This window comes from Macaca thibetana, chromosome 14 (genome assembly GCF_024542745.1).
Source record: "Macaca thibetana thibetana isolate TM-01 chromosome 14, ASM2454274v1, whole genome shotgun sequence".
Classification (NCBI taxonomy): domain Eukaryota; kingdom Metazoa; phylum Chordata; class Mammalia; order Primates; family Cercopithecidae; genus Macaca; species Macaca thibetana.
The window spans coordinates 97,733,394-97,746,907 of NC_065591.1; the positions used below are offsets into that span (position 1 = coordinate 97,733,394).

A 13,514-nucleotide genomic window follows, 5' to 3' on the forward strand; every position below is an offset into this window, starting at 1 on the left:
ACAATTTTTAGCAAATTTATATGCAAGATGAGTGGAGGGAGAGGGTTGAATTATTTGGGAGCGATGAGTTGCATTCTTACCAGAGCACAATTCCCCTTCCCTCAATTATAAAATTAACCATGCAGTCATTCTTTATGTAGTCAGATGAGAAAGAAAGCCAAGGATCAGCTGTCAAGAGGGCTGCGGGGAACACAGCAGCACAACTGAGAATCGAGGGTAAGGAAAATGTATTACAAACACATTGTGACTTTCAGATTTCCTTCACCAGTCTTAGACGATAGAAGACATACAAATGAAAATTCTTATTGCAACTTATCTGGCAGGCAGAGGCAGAGAGACCTCTTATCCATCTCTTTATTTCCTTTTTCTCTCACCCCATCTCACACATGCTTTTGGCCTGCCAAGTCCCAAATGTCACATCCCCAGAGGCAGCCTCTGGTGGTAGCAGCCTCGAAGCCCCATCCTGTTAGTGAACAAAGGGGTGACTGGAATTGCTCAGTCTGAGGAGGATTTTCTTAATGCCCACCCATGAAGAAGAGAGTGGCATTGTCCATATGTTTTCTTGTTTTGAAAAAAAATGAGACTGGGGTTGGGCTGCCTGACAAAATACAAGACACCCAGTTAAATTTAAATTTCAGATAAAAAATGCAGCTTTTTTTTTTTTGAAAAGTGTGTTACAAATGTTGCATGGGACATATTAAAAAATATTTGATGTGTATCTGAAATTCAAATACACCTGAGCATCCTGCATTTTTACCTGCTATACCTGGCAACCTTAAACTGAGACCACATTACAAAACTAGGCCATGACGAAGCAGGTAAATGACATTCAGGGTTTGCACTCACTTTCCCTATTAAGTGCTTTCTCTGGGCTTGAATTCACAGAGACCAGTACCCTTGTGATACCCATTTGTTCTGTTCTTACCCCTGAGCTTCACCTCCCCCTCTCTCCCCCATGCTTTTTAGGAAGGGAATCTGCAGACTGTGATTTTAGAGTAAGATGCTCCATTACTGCACTCAGGGTGGGTGACTAGAAGGCTGGGAGAGTGCAAGCAGGAGAAAAGAAAACAAAGCAAATTTTCAATACCTCACATCTTGCCAAGGATGAGCTCTGTTTAGTTAGAACATGTTCATTTATTTCACAAAGACCTTTGAGTTCCTTCAGGGAGCCAGCATTCCTTTATTTTCTCCACATGATTGCCCACTTGCTGGTGGAATCCCCTCTCAGTTTCTACCTGTGTGTCTCCACCCTTCACACTGTAACATATAAGGGTTCCTTCGGCTTTATTTGATACGAATTTATGGATAAACCAGGTTTGGTGGATTTGTTGCAAATAGTTGGCAATGAAAAATATTATTCCACTACCTGGGTCCATCTTCTAGTGTGATATCATAGCGGTCCATGTGAGGGCTTGGGACTCAGCCACCCTTGATTTGAGTCCCTTCTCTGTTACCTACTACCATCCTTGTCTTTTTAGGAAATTGATGTAACTTTTATGAACTTAACTTTTTATCTTTGAAATAGTAATAGTAGTGACTTAATTGGGTCTTGGAGGGCATTAAAAAAGAATATGAATATCAAGTGACTAGCAGGATGGGAACACAATGTCCCTCTTTCCCCTTTACTTCCCCACAGGGAAAGTACAATATTAACTACAAATAGTTAATATTGTAACCCAAATTAGAACTCTGGGCTTCTGATTCGTACCCTTCTTGCTAAGTCATTCTGCTCATAAACAGATATTTTTATAGAGTTTGGAAGAGAAGATTATGAAAAAGGGCTTTGATTCTTACTTAAAAGAAAGAAATTGGCCGGGCACGGTGGCTTGTGCCTGTAATCCCAGCACTTTGGGAGGCCAAGGCGGGCAGATCATGAGTTCAGGAAATCGAGACCATCCTGGCTAACACGGTGAAACCCCGTCCCAACTAAAAATACAAAAAATTAGCCGGGCGTGGTGGCGGGCACCTGTAGACCCAGCTACTCTGGAGGCTGAGGCAGGAGAATGGCGTGAACCCGGGAGGCGGAGCTTGCAGTGAGCCGAGATCGCGCCACTGCACTCCAGCCTGGGCGACAGAGTGAGACTCCGTCTCAAAAAAAAAGAAGAAAAAAAGGGAAGGGAAAGGGAAAGGGGAAGGGGAAGGGGAAAGGGAAAGAGGAAGGGGAGGGAGGGGAAGAGAGAGGAAGTGGGGGGAGGGGGGAAGGGAGTGGAGGGGAGGGGAAGGGAAGGGAAGGGAAGGGAAGGGAAGGGAAGGGAAGGGAATTAGGAATGACTACCTTGTCTCCTCATCTAGGCTGGGAAATACATATCACAGTGATCCTGAGGAGTGAGACATGCCATTTTTTATAAGAGTAGAGGGAAACGGGGGAAGGAATAGGAATCATAAAACTACATCTCATCTATTCCTATTCAGACAACGGAATAACTGAAGATTATTAATAAGGAAGATTTCATCCACTAATTTGTTTCATATTTGGCAATGCTATGTAGAGTTTGAAATATTTTCAGGAATCGACAGTGGTAATAAAATTCATGTAAAGAAAATTTCAAGGAGGAGATTGATACAGAGACAACCCTGCTTGTACTTTATAAATGACTCTAAGTGGATAAGCAATCAATATTTTCCCCTGGAGAAACATGGTGTTGGGACACTATTGCGTTGCTTAGTTCCATTTCTAACTAGGCTCCAGGAAAGCCCTTAACCAATAAGGATGATAAGTGGATAGGTTCTGGAGTCAAGAAATAAGGCTTTGAATAAGGGCTCTGCCACTTACCAGTATGCAACATTTGGACATTTTACCAAAACCCATCTAACCCCTCATTTTCTTATTGGTATAAAATAGGATTCCAATAGTGTTCTTCTCTCCCCTGAGAGTGCTGAGTGCCTGATATGTGCTTGGCTCTGTGCTCAAAGTGCTGAGGACACATGAACAAAACAAGATAGGCAATGACAGATCGTAACAGCATGAAAAAAATAAATAAGAGGACATGAGAGAGACAAACTGTGTCATGAGAGAGAGTGGGCGGTTGCTTTAATAGGTGGTCCTGGAAAGCCTGCCTTTCAGGTGATATTTCTGCTGAGATCAGAATATGAGAGCGAATCAGTCCTGCAAAGAACAACAATAGCAGCAACAACAACCAAAAGGCAAAAACGTTCCAGGGGATGAAACAGCAAGTGCAAATGTGCTAAACCAAAAAAGAACTTGATGTGTTGCAAAATGAGCAAGGAAGGAGGAATGTGAGTTGAGGTCAGTGAGAGGATCAAGGCCTTTAGCACATGGTGAAAAGTTCAGGTTTCATTTTAAGTGCAAAGTAAGTCATGAAGATTTTTAAAGGGATGGCATGATCTGATTTATACTTTTGAAAATCACTGTGGCTGCTATGGGGGAAACTGTACATTAATATCTGGTAGATAATGTCAAATAAATGCTAGTAATTAATATACTATTATTACCTCTAATATACTATTATTACCTATTAATATACTATTATTAGTACCTCTGCTACACATTATTGTTGATATTACTATTGATTCACACTCAAAGTATTAATGGCAGTGTCCTGTGTATGCTGAGCCTGTGCAGAATTAAAATGATATGGCAACTACTACTACGTAAGATAAGGTATTCTGCAGCAAATGTTCCCTTGTGTGTAGGCTTGAGCAAGTTAATCTCTATGAATTTCAGTCCTTTGATTTGTAAAATGGTAATAATGGTAAAGCAATTGTAGGATTTAAATGAGAAAACGTATATAAAATGCGTAGTAGAGTGACAGTAGGCAAATAACTAATATTACCCATTATTACCATTTTAAGTATATACACAAAGGGAAAAAAATAATTGGCTACATTTTTCAACCTCAGACTCTTAAGAACATGAAATATATACAGAAATAAATGTATAGCAATTAGTATGAGCATCTATTGTCTTACATTCCTGTATAGCCCATTCCCTTATTCCTTTCATTATAGGGAATCTCTCCCAATTAGTTCATGGAGAATCGTCACAAAAAATGGGGTAGATCTCGTTTTCCTGTAATGACAGAGGTGAACATATGGCCCAGAGTTGGACAAACTACAATATCCCCTTCCCAGCCATAGTGATTGGTTCAGAGTTGGGCATGTGACCCAAGCTTGGCCAGTCAGGGTCTATCCATGGACTTATCTGCCAGCCATAAGAAAAGACTGTTGCTTTGCTAGGGTGGAAATGCAGATAAGTTGAGTCGAGGGCTACCACTAGCCCTTTTTGCTTACTGAGAGATAGAGAGACAGAGTCCTGACAACAGGATTTAAGGCTCTAAACCAAACAATACCTAAAACCAGCCTTCCTACCTGACATCTCCAGTTACATGAATCAATACATTCTCTTTTTGCTTGAACCAATATGACAAATCAAAGATTCTTGTCTAATAGACCCATGCAACTGAAGATCAGTTCTGGAAGTACATTCATCCATTTGGAGCACAAATTTGCTGTTCCCCAAAACAAATCCTTTACTTGGTTTAGGAAAAGAGACTGAGAAATAGTGTTAGGTGCAAAAGAAGTGTTGATAGTTAAGACTCTTTTATCTAATGGAAAGGTAGATGGGAATGCTTCCTTTCCCAGAGCCCTGCTATTCTTCCTACTTTTCATCTGTCGTCTCACCTGACACCTGAATGCCCTCATGTGTTGGGTCACCTTCAATTCTGAGAGCTCTCTGAGTCTTTTCTGCTGCCTAGTCCATCTGCTGTTGACGTCGCTCCAGCTGTTACTGCTGAAAGCTGAGTGCGAAACTTTTAAATACACTGCCAAGTATGTTTAAGGGGTTTATATGAATGAAAAACGACAAAAAAAAAAAAAAAAAGTGGATGAGTCCTAAGAAGATTTCTTCTTTCTCACTTCTAAAGCATTAACAGAGTTTGGAAATAAAGTCTGCTATATTTAAGTTCTCAATAAATATTTTAGGAAATCAAGATAGCTTCAAGAAATGTATAATTTTAAGGTCTTACCATCTTATGAAATCTCACAGACATTTCATATGATTTAGTTTAATAGTATGTCAAAGTATTTATCCATTTATTCACACAATAAGGCTACACATTTCCAGGAATGAATTTAATTAAGCACAACTCTTCCTTACTGCCTAGCACCCCTCCTTTAATGCTTACCATGCTTTTGACCCCAAACTCACACTCTGCATGCACGTGAGAGAGCATGATGTAACAAGAGGCAGCACAGTATAATAAGAACATATGGGCTTTGGATTTCCTATTCCCAAGGTCTCTGCCCACACGTCCTAGGTCTGTCGACCTTGGGCTAGGCACTTCACTTGTCTGTGCATTGGCCTTCTCCTCAGGAAAATATTACCTATCCTGTAAAGTTGTTTGTATTTAAAAATAGTATTAATACAGGTGTGTTGTGATAGTGTTTGGGTATGCATCCTCACCCAAATCTCATAGTGAAATGTAATCCCCACTGTTGGAGGTAGGGCCTCGTAGGAGATAATTGGATCACGGGGGTAGATTTCTCATAAATGGTTTACCACCATCTCTCTTGGTACTGTTCTCATGATGGTGAGTGAGTTCTCATGAGGTCCATTTGTTTAAAAGTGTGTACCACCTCACCCCTTGGTATCTTACTCCTGCTTTCACCATGTGATGTGCAAACTCCTGCTTCACCTTCTGCCATGATTGTAACCTTCTAGAGGCCTCCCCAGAAGCAGATGCTTTCTGTACAGCCTGCAGAACCATGAACCAATTAAACCACTTTTCTTATAAATTACCCAGTCTCAAATATCTCTTTATAGCAATGCCAGAATGGCCTAAAACATGATGTCTCATAGTGTCTTACGTATCATAATAGATTATTTCCATCAGTAGCAGAGTAGAATGGTTATAAACTCAGGCTCTGACTCGGTGCAGTGGCTCACACCTATAATCCCTGCACGTTGGGAGGCCAAGGCAGGAGAATCACTTGAGGCCAGGAAATTGAGACCAGGCTGGGCAACTTAGTGAGAACCCATGTCTACAAAAAATAAAAATAAAAATTTAGTCTGGATGGTGGTGCACCCCCATAGTCCTAGATACTCAGAAGGAAGGCTGAGAAGGGAAGAGTGTTTGAGCCCAGGATTTCAAGCCTGCAGTGAGCTATGATTGTGCTACTATACTTCAGCCTGGGTAACAGAGTGAGACCCTGTCTCTTTAAAAACAAACTAACTCAGATTCTGAAATCCAGCTGCTGGGGTTTGAATCCCAGCCTCTTCACTTACTAGCTTTGTTGTGTTAGGCAAGTTGCTTATCCTCTCAAAGTTGCAATTTCCTCATCTTTAATGGGGAAATATTAATAGTATCTATCTTTTTAGCATGCCATAGAGATTAAATGAAATGTTGGTAAATCATCATTTTTCTCAAACTTACTCAGTGAAATAGTAGTGAATTATCATAAAAGCAACATTCTAGTTACAGGATAACCTGGAAGAGGAATTAAGAGCTTTTGAATATCTAGTATGTACCATAGCTATTCTAGGCACAAGTCATAGAGTAGTGAAAAAACTTATGTTATCATGGTGTTTACACATCTGCATTCATATAGCATTGATACAACATTTGGGTGCTTTATAGTAATAAATCTGAAAACTAGCTCAGTGTTGTGGCCAAAGTAATAGTTTTTAAATTTTCTTTTTTCTATTCATTCCTTACAACTAGAGCAAGATGTGTCAGGTGTATCATACATTTCCAACCATTGTCATGTAAAGAGGACACTTTAAATTTTCAGTAAATCTCATAGTGATGGTTATAAATGATAGGATAAATTCCACTTCAAAATAATTACAAATATTTTCTGTAAATTCAGTGGATTATTGTGAGATTTATATTTTGAATACATTACAGAATATCATTAGTAGGTTATATTTATAGAGTATTACTTGCCTACCTGTGCCTTCTAATTAATGTTACATTTTAACAGAAGAAAGATATTTCTAGTAGTGAAGGTCAGTGTAAGTGAGGAACCATATTATTATAACACAGAAATCTGTAAGCACAATGAAAAACAGTCAAAGAACATGCACCAAAAATTAAATCCAGTGGAAAATATGGCAATCATTTTAATTTACTAAAGCAAGCACCTACACAAAGCAAGAACACAGAGCAGAGATACAAATGCTCTAGAATAGAGCTCAGGAAAGTAGTGTAAGAAGAAAAATAAATGGAAATAAATGTGGAATTAGAGAGACAAAGGAGAATCAACATTGCTAAAAATACAGTAAGGGTCATAAAAAGTGACCAAAATAAAATAGCTAAAGATTTTTCAAGGATTAGATAGCAAATTTCAGGTATAGAAGAGAAGACTGGCACAGGAGATCCCCAGAATGCATAAATTGAGTCCCAAGTGTTGGTTAGAAAAAAGTGATGTTTGGTTTGCAGCCTAATGAGCTAGAACTTGCCTGTGCCACCCTGATATGCAAAAGTCCCACAGTGTTGGAAGTGCAGGTCTGTTACTCAGGGGAGAGATGAATGCTACTTCACTATTACATTTGTTTTTACATTCAGAGAGTGGCACAGCAAAATAACTTGCATGTCTGGCTGGTGATAATTCCATCCATTATAACCACTAATACTCACAGGTAAAGAATGAATCTTCATCTTGCTTGCTTGCTATGTTATTTTTCTCTAACTATTCAATTAATATTTTATTACATACAATAGTAGTGACAGAGATAATTCAGATGGATAGCATTCCCAGAATGTTCACAAACATCCTCTAAATAAAGCTTTTGTCACCTTAGAGCATAAAATGCCTGCCTAGAGCAATTACATGACAAATACAACTTTCACATACTGACATCTTCCCTTCCTGTGCACTGGAGAGGGCATAATGGGAACCAAACGACCAAAGGCCAAGGAACAGGACAGAAAAGGCAGGCACAGAAGGGCTTGAGCTAATAGCCAGACATAAGTGACCTTTACTCCATGATGCTGACATCCATTTAATATAGGCCTCTGAAAATTGCTAGCAGTTTGATATGGGATTTTAGAAGTAATATGTTTTAAAACTTAACTAATCCCTTGTTTTTAATTTAATTTTTTATGTGTGTGTAACAAAGTCAAGCTACATTAATTAGGTTAAATTTCATGACCACACATTTTATGCAAGGAAATCAGGACAATGGAAAACATTTTTCTCTTTAACTTTCTAAAATACATGGATTAAGGACCGAAAAAGCAGCCACTTGGGTTTGGACACTGTCAGTTTATTTTAGTATATAATTTGTCCTTTGAGGCATGGTGAAACATTTATGATTTCAAGAACTAGGGCAACTAAGGGTAGAAAAGTGGAAATGGCTCTTTACTTATTTATGTGCATGCTCTGATTGAAAGACATGTAGAGCAGAATTTGAGAACCTGTGGTCTAACACCATACTATCTGATTTTGGATCCTGGCTCTAACTCTTACTATTTATATGACCTTGTGTAAGGCAGTTAATATCTCTGTACCTCCATTTCCTCGTCTGTCAAATTAAGAATGATCATGAGTCTATTTTGGTGACAATTAATTCTCATAAATCACTCATAACAGTACTCAGCACATAACATGCACTCAATTAACTTTAACTCTCATTAATTGCATCTTTACAAGCAATCAGAAAATTATACTTTCTTACTGAAAAATACAATCTTAGGTATCATTGACAGTGTACCAAAAATTCAGTTGAAGAATAATTATATTTCTTATAGTTCAAATATAACATTTGTGAGAGTTTCTGTACCCTCTGAGGGGTGACAAGCACATGAAACTCTCCTGAGTAGGGGGTAAGCGTAGATAAAATTGCATGAAAAGTTTTCCTTTATAACATGCATACATTATCATACATTATTATATTTAAATCTCTCAGCAACACAATGAAATAAATAGATATTACTATCTCTGATGTGCATTGAATTGTGTCCCTCTAAAAAATGATATGTTGAAATTCTCACCCTCATTACCTCAGAACAGGAACTTATTTGGATGTAGAGTCATTTAAGATGTAATTAGTTAAGATGAAGCCATCCTGGAGCAGGGTGGGCCCCTAACCCAGTGTGACTAGTATCCTTATAAGAAGATGGTTATGTGAAGATGGAGATACACAGGAAGAACACTGTGTCACTACAAAGGCAGAGGTTGAAGTTATGCTGCTCCAAGCAAAAAAATGACTAAGATTGCCAGTAAACCACCAGAAACTAGAAAGAGGCAGGGCAAGATTCCTCTCCAGGCTTTAGAGGGAGCGTGGCCCTCCAGAGGGAGCAGACTTCATAATTCTAGCCCCTAGAATTGTGAGACAATAAATTTATGTCATTTTATTTATTTATTTATTTATTTATTTTTATTTATTTATTTTTTGAGACGGAGTCTCGCTCTGTCGCCCAGGCTGGAGTGCAGTGGCGGGATCTCAGCTCACTGCAAGCTCCGCCTCCCGGGTTCACGCTATTCTCCTGCCTCAGCCTCCCGAGTAGCTGGGACTACAGGCGCCCGCCACCACGCCCGGCTAGTTTTTTGTATTTTTTTTAGTAGAGACGGGGTTTCACCGTGTTAGCCAGGCTGGTCTCGATCTCCTGACCTCATGATCCGCCCGTCTCGGCCTCCCAAAGTGCTGGGATTACAGGCTTGAGCCACCGCGCCCGGCCTTATGTCGTTTTAAACTACCCAATCTGTGGCACTTTGTTACCACATCCCTAGGAAACAAAAATAATTCTCTTTTCACAGATAAGGAAACTCAGGGCTAGAGAGTAAGATCACATAACTCGTAGGTAAAGGAAACCGTTTCTGGATTCAAAGCACAACTTTTTCTATTGGGACACGTTGTCTCTTTCCATCTTTCCTTCACACACTGTTCACTCCAGCCATGCTCTTCAAATAACCCTTCCTCAAACATGTCAGGCATGGACCCTCTTTATCTTTGGTCATAGGGAAAAAATGTATATTTATTGACTGGCTCCCCCATGCCAGGCAACTCACTGGGCAATTTTCATATGCAATATTATCTCAGTCTTGCATATGAAATGAATTTTCTGCCATTTTTCCTGCATGAAAATCCTCATTCTTCAACTGCCAAGTCAAATTCTCCAAATCCATCAAGTTTTCCATCTATGTTGTCAGAATTATTTTTTTCTGTTTATTTCTGTTGATCTCTAATTATTTACTATTATTCCATTTATCTCTAATTTTTGTTTGTAGGTGATGCACAGTCTGTAGCAATCTGTCAATTTCACTGAATTTTAAGATCTTTAGAGACAGGGACAGAAATGTAAGCCCTTTAAGGAACCACAGACGAAGTCACTAAAATTTTTACTTAGACTACACAATCTGAAATGTAGCTTTTCCTGATTTACATATGCCATATGCAATCTTTGTCCTATTTTCCAAGCCAAAAATTGATCAGCAGGCTGTTAAGAACAGAAGAAAGAGGGGAAACTTCCCTGATGATATATGAGGCCTGAACGTTTATTAGTTTTTGTTATTGTTTTTGTGTTTAAATTGATTCTCCATTTACTGTACTGTTGACCTCTGTTCCTCAATCTTATACCTTCTGTTCAATATGAAATTTCACTGAATATTTAGACATCCAAAACTGAGAGCTCACTCAGTTTCAACACAATAAAATGGTGAGATAAAAGCTTAAACTTTTATGAAATAAAAGTCAAAAGTTGTATTTTAGAACACGGTTTCAGAAAATAATAATAACAATATAGGAAATCAAAGGAAAATCAAAATCTGAATGATTTAGTTAAAATTGTATTGAAGCAGTTTGTTTTCGGCAATATTGTTCCCTCTGAAGAAACTGTGGGAGGTGGGTATTAGGTCATTCTTGCATTGCTATAAAGAAATAACTGAAACTGGGTGATTTATAAAGAAAAGATGTTTAATTGGCTCACAGTGCTACAGGCTGTACAGGAAGCATAGTCCTGGCATCTGCTTGGCTTCTGATGAGGCTTCAGGAAGCTTATAATCATGGTGCAAGGCAAAGGGAGAGAAGGTGTCTCACATGGCAGAAGCGGAAGCAAGAAAGAGAGGGTGGGGGAGGAGATGTCTCATTTCACTACCACCAGATCATGTGAGAACCCACACGTATTGCAAATTGCAAAGACAGCACCCAGCCAAGAGGGATCCGCCCCCATGACTCAAACGCCTCCCACAAGACCCCACCTCCAATAGTAGGGATTATAATTGAACATGAGATTTGGGCAGGGATAAATATCCAAACTATATCAGAGAGTCTTCATAATTTGAATTCTGTAAATTTCATTTCTTGTTCATAATTTTTCCGTAAAATTTATGCTAAAAAAATTCTTAATATCCACACACACTTAACACATTAGGCCAGTGGCTGGCACAAACCATGACTTATCATATTAAGCCGAGTCAGGCTGATCTCACTGCTGCTTCAAGGTACGCATATAATGCAGCAGAACTACTGCACATTGCAGATGAGCTAGTCTCTGCTGCGCTCACCACGCAGGTTCCCAGAACCGGGAAAATCCTTTTGCTGTAGAACAATTTGCATTACAAAGAGATGCTAATACCTAAAGCCTAAATGGAACTGAAATGCTTAGCTTTAAGCCAGGCTATGCCTTTGTAGACGTAGGGTTATTTTAACTCTTGTAGCATCTTTCTTCAGAGTAATGAGGAACTTGACAAAGAATATAATTTCATGACTAGTATACAATAATAATCAAGATAAAGTTTAAATGACAGGCAGAAGGTATATAGCTAGGAGTGCTGCCCAATGCCTACCCCAGAGGAAATCAGAGTGGCTCTTTGAGTCAAAGGATGTGAAGTTTCTTTTACCCAAGACCTTTCTGTTTTCTTTCAGTTTGGTTTAACAGAATTATGAGGGGGGGAAATATGAGAGGAAATTAAACACTCACTATAAATGTTTATGCTTATGCAGGTCAGTGTCACCAAGTAGGTTGCAAAGTCTTAGGAGAGAAACTTGTTTTCATTACCTTTATGTGCCTGTAACACTTAGCATAATGTATGAAAAATGGTAGGGTGCCCAGGTAATGCATGGATTTTTCTACCCAAATTTTCCTTTTACCATATATATTCATGTGCTTCTTCAACTATATGTTCATGTAATTTTACTTAAATTTTGTTTTGCTTTGGTAATTAAGTAACTAATTAAAACAAAGTATGGTGAATTGGAGTTTAATTATCCTTGTGGTATATTTTAATATCTTCTTAACATACTAATAGTATAATGACAGTTAAGAAAGTGAAACCATCTGGAAAAAGAAGATAGTCACAAAAGTATATAATAAAAATTAATTTTCTTATGGGAATGTGTAATATTTGCAAGGAAATTATTTGCAAGGACTGAGTAGAGTGTAAATGTTGAAAAAATGTATTTTTGGTTATTACTCTTTCTGCTGTCTTTAATACAATTGATGCTTCTGAACATTTCTTCTTCTATCATGTTGCAAGTACTGAGTTCTTTTCAGTATATATTTATAGCCTCTTCCAATGTTTTCTGCTATTTTAGAATGATAGTGGTACCAGGCAATATATTAACTCTCTTAGTTCAATCCCATTTCATATTTCCCCATTAATCTTGTTCAGGATTTCTGTCAGGATCTTCTCAAATGCATTGTGATAAAGCAGGATTCATATCACTGCTTACAAAACTTCATTTGGAATCACAGTTATTTGTTGGCAGATTCATGTATGTCTCCCAGCGGATTTAACCAGAGCTAGTTTTGACTTATGGAACACAGCTTGAATTACAGAAGCCACTATTTACAGACCGAAGAGGTGGATTTCTTTTTCTTATTTTTTTTTTTCTTCTCTTGTCATAAACACCCAATTTCTTTTACAAGAACAGGCAAGAATTCTGTGGTTAGGTTCTTGTGGAAAAAAAATAAGGTAATAAGTCAAAAACAGAAGAAAAAATACAGAAAATGAGGGGGAAAACCTGGGTAAGAGGCTTGAAGAACTGCTGATGGGAACTCAAGAAAGCAGGTGGTGGAAAGGACATTTTGCAGAATCAAGTGGATACAACTGATGAAAAGAGTGGTGTAGCACTCTCCCAAGATATTGTGGTTACTGCTATCTTATCCGAAACATAATAAATAAATCTAAAATTAAATGTTTCTAAGTCTTGACATAATGAACAAAGTATAATAAGATCTATGATATTGCAATGGGGACTGACAGTGGAGTTTGATGCCCCAGATAATTATTGACTTCTACATGGTTTAAATCTAAAGGAGGTTTTTGAGATGGGATTTTTTATTATTTTAATTAATGCATGTTTCATGGACTGAATTGTATCCCCCTCCAAATTCATATATTGTAACCCTAACCCCCCTGTACATCAGAATATAACTGTATTTGGAGATGATCCTTTCAAGATAAGATTAAGGTAAATTAAGCCATTAGTGTGGGCCCTAATCCAATTTGACTGATGCCCTTATACAAAGGGAATTTGGACATACAGAGACACCAGTGGTGTGTGTGCACAAAGAAGAGACATGTGAGGATTCAGAGAGAAGGTGGCCATC

At 38.4% G+C, this 13,514-nt stretch overlaps 1 protein-coding gene across 14 annotated transcripts in view; it reads left to right on the forward strand.

Annotated features, from left to right (window-relative positions):
- Window positions 1-13,514, forward strand: part of GRIA4 (glutamate ionotropic receptor AMPA type subunit 4) — a 373,574-nt gene that overhangs the window by 203,678 nt on the left and 156,382 nt on the right. The window lies entirely within an intron of this gene.